Below are 3845 nucleotides of genomic sequence, written 5' to 3'. Positions count from 1 at the left end.
GTAGACCAAGGTAATGTGACTAGACAATGACCCAAAAGAGTATCATGTTGAATATTTTTAAGGAATTTTCCATGAAGTTTAATCCAGAAAAACAGTGGGTAAAATTTGAATAACATGCAATCGAGATCATAATTAAGAAACAAGTATCATATTCATATCAATTGTTACTTGCAGTAAACCAAATGCTAACTGTAACAGAGATGGTAAGATGACACACAGAGCAGCGAAAGAGGATGTAGGTGAGTTGTTCGTGAAGGACATATGCCCTAGAGGCAATAATAAAGTTGTTATTTTATATTTCCTTATATCATGATAAATGTTTATTATTCATGCTAGAATTGTATTAACCGGAAACTTAGTACATGTGTGAATACATAGAAAAACAGAGTGTCACTACTATGCCTCTACTTAACTAGCTCGTTGAATCAAAGATGGTTAAGTTTCCTAGCCATAGACATGAGTTGTCATTTGATTAACATGATCACATCATTAGAGAATGATGTGATTGACTTGACCCATTCCGTTAGCTTAGCACTTGATCTTTTAGTATGTTGCTATTGCTTTCTTCATGACTTATACATGTTCCTATGACTATGAGATTATGCAACTCCCGAATACCGGAGGAACACTTAGTGTGCTACTAAACGTCACAACGTAACTGGGTGATTATAAAAGTTCTCTACAGGTGTCTCCGTTGGTACTTGTTGAGTTGGCATAGATCGAGATTAGGATTTGTCACTCCGATTGTCGGAGAGGTATCTCTGGGTCCTCTCGGTAATGCACATCACTATAAGCCTTGCAAGCAATGTGACTAATGAGTTAGTTGCGGGATGATGCATTATGGAACGAGTAAAGAGACTTGCCGGTAACGAGATTGAACTAGGTATTGAGATACCGACGATCGAATCTCGGGCAAGTAACATACCGATGACAAAGGGAACAACGTATGTTGTTATGCGGTTTGACCGATAAAGATCTTCGTAGAATATGTGGGATCCAATATGAACATCCAGGTTCCTCTATTGGTTATTGACCCGAGACGTGTCTCGGTCATGTCTACATAGTTCTCGAACCCGTAGGGTCCGCGCGCTTAACGTTCGGTGACGATCGGTATTATGCGTTTATGTGTTTTGATGTACCGAAGATAGTTCGGAGTCCCGGATGTGATCACGGACATGACGAGGAGTCTCGAAATGGTCGAGACATAAAGATTGATATATTGGATGACTATATTCGGACACCGGATGAGTTCCGGGGGTGACCGGATAATTATCGGAGTGCCGGGGGGTTATCGAAACCCCCAGGGGAAATAATGGGCCAACATGGGCCTTGTGTGTGAGAGAGAGAGACAGAGGAGGAGGGGGCCTGAGGGCTGGCCGCCCCCCCCCCCCCCTTGAGGAGTCCGAATTGGACAAGGAGGGGGGCGGCGCCCCCTCTTTCCCTCCCTCTCTCCCTCTCCTTCCTTCCCCCTTCCTCCTCCTGGTTGGACTAGGAAAGGGGGAGTCCTACTCCTACTAGGAGGAGGACTCCTCCCCTCCTTGGCGCGCCCCAAGGGCCGGCCGGCCTCCCCCCTTGCTCCTTTATATACGGGGGCAGGGGGCACCCTAGGACAGAACAACAGACATTGTCTTAGCCGTGTGCGGTGCCCCCTCCACCATAACCCACCTCGGTCATATCGTTGCAGTGCTTAGGCGAAGCCCTGCGCCGGTAGCTTCATCATCACCGTTATCACGCCGTCGTGCTGACGAAGCTCTCCCTCGACACTCAGCTAGATCAAGAGTTCGTGGGACGTCACCGAGCCGAACGTGTGCAGATCGCGGAGGTGCCGTACTTTCGGTACTAGGATCGGTCAGATCGTGAAGACGTACGACTACATCAACCGCGTTGTCATAACGCTTCCGCTTTCGGTCTACGAGGGTATGTGGACAACACTCTCCCCTCTCGTTGCTATGCATCACCATGATCTTGCGTGTGCGTAGGAAATTTTTTGAAATTACTGCGTTCCCCAACAGTTCGTCATGTCACCGAGGAGGTGATCAACATCGGGGAAGAAGTCGTTGTTGGGGAACTCGTCGACGGGGATATCGCCGTTCATAGTCACGAGCGCTCCCCAAAAATCTGATCGCCCCACTCCCGCACCGGATCACAAGAGGAGCAACCTCTCTTACCTAGAAGTGGAAGCAAAGCCGAAACACTAATGGGAAGATGAAACAGAGACAACAATGCCATCAATGGGAAGATGAATGCATTCGGTATCATTTTCCACTAGGATAAAAGCTTTCCTGGTTCTTTCTTACATGAAAAAAACGAGGCAACGCACGAAATGAAGGAAGAAAGCAAAACACCAATGGAGAAACAAAACCGAAACATTAACGATATCAATGCGGAGATGAATGGGAACATTCACAACCATTTGGTTTCATTTTCGACTACCACAAAATATTTTAGCTTCTTTCTTATCATGCATGAACGGGCCACATATATGGGATTTTCCTAGGAATTATTGGATATGACAAATGAGCTAAAGCCCAGTAATTACAAATGGGCACTCTTCCGTTGCGACCGCCGTCAGCGAATGAACGGCCGGTGGGAGGCGTGCGGGGTGTCCGTCCATCGGCTACAGTAACGAGATCCTAAATGAACAGTGCAAGCCCGTTAAGCTGTAGTATTTAAAAATCCTTTGGTTAGCACAACAATTTGCGCGGTGAGTTAGCTGTGGTGCGCTCACATATAGACGACGGTAAGTCCATGACTAGAATGGAACAGCCGAGCAGTGAACAGGAGGAGCTGAGCCTGGAGCTCACCCTCCGCCCAATGGCGCCGGAGCCCCGCGTCGGCTTCTTCCTCTGCGTGTACTGTGACCGCAAGTTCATCACCTCGCAGGCGCTCGGCGGCCACCAGAACGCGCATAAGCAAGAGCGCCGCGTCGCCAAGCGCCGCCAGCAGACCGCCGCCGCTGGGGAGGGTTTGCCGGCTGCGGCGCGGGACGAGAGTCTGCCCTGGCCCAGGTACGCCACAGTCTCGTGTCTGCGGCTGGGACGGCTGCTGCTGGTGGCAAGGCGCACAAGCACGGCAGGAGCTGGACGGTGCACGGCCCCGTGGACGACGTCGACTTGTCTCTCCGTCTATGATCGGTCTGGAAATTGGTCGCCGATCCCCATATTCACTAGTTGACCGGCAAGCATCCCCTAGCTCTTTCGGTTTCGGTACGGTATGTCTGTATGTCAAAAGTGGTCTTTGGTGACTATGTGCATGTGAAACTGCTATGTTTGTGACTGTGTGCTATCAAGTTAATGATTTGCTTGTCTCAAGCTCGAGTGTGTTTGATTCATATATATGTTCTTCTTTCAGTTGAGTTTCTCTTATGGGATTCCTTGCCCAAAAGGACAGCTTGGTAATTTACAACTGTTCACCTAGAAGGCAAGGGGATTTTATTTCTTCTTGTTGTTTTCACTCTTATGCTAATATACTTTGTTGTTGTTTGCATTGTTTGGCTTATTCAAGTGAAATATAGTACTATATATGCCATGCGAGAATTGTCTCACTATTTCAAACTTAGGTACTCTCTTCGTTCACAAATATAAGATATTTTGGATATTTTAATATAAACTAGATACGGACTAAAATGAATGAACAAACACACTAAAATGTGTTTGTATATATTCGATCACAAAAAGTAAAAACATCTTATATCTCAGAGGGGAGGAAGTACTGCTGTACTTCCGTAACAATCCCCCATCGATCACGAGATTGTTTGGGAGAGTAATATATGCTCTCTCTCTCTCTCTCTCTCTCTCTCTCTCAATCAGATGAGGGATTATGAACATGCCGGCTAGATAATTATG

The 3845-nt window shown here is 47.1% G+C and overlaps 1 pseudogene; it reads left to right on the top strand.

Moving 5' to 3' along the window:
- Positions 1-2714: 2714 nt before the first annotated feature.
- On the top strand, positions 2715-3311 carry LOC123173854 (zinc finger protein 2-like; annotated as a pseudogene).
- The last annotated feature ends 534 nt before the right edge of the window (positions 3312-3845 follow it).

This window comes from Triticum aestivum, unplaced genomic scaffold (assembly GCF_018294505.1).
Source record: "Triticum aestivum cultivar Chinese Spring unplaced genomic scaffold, IWGSC CS RefSeq v2.1 scaffold162684, whole genome shotgun sequence".
Taxonomy (NCBI): Eukaryota; Viridiplantae; Streptophyta; class Magnoliopsida; order Poales; family Poaceae; genus Triticum; species Triticum aestivum.
Note: the sequence above shows the minus strand (reverse complement) of the source record. Positions and strands in the feature narration are given on the sequence as shown.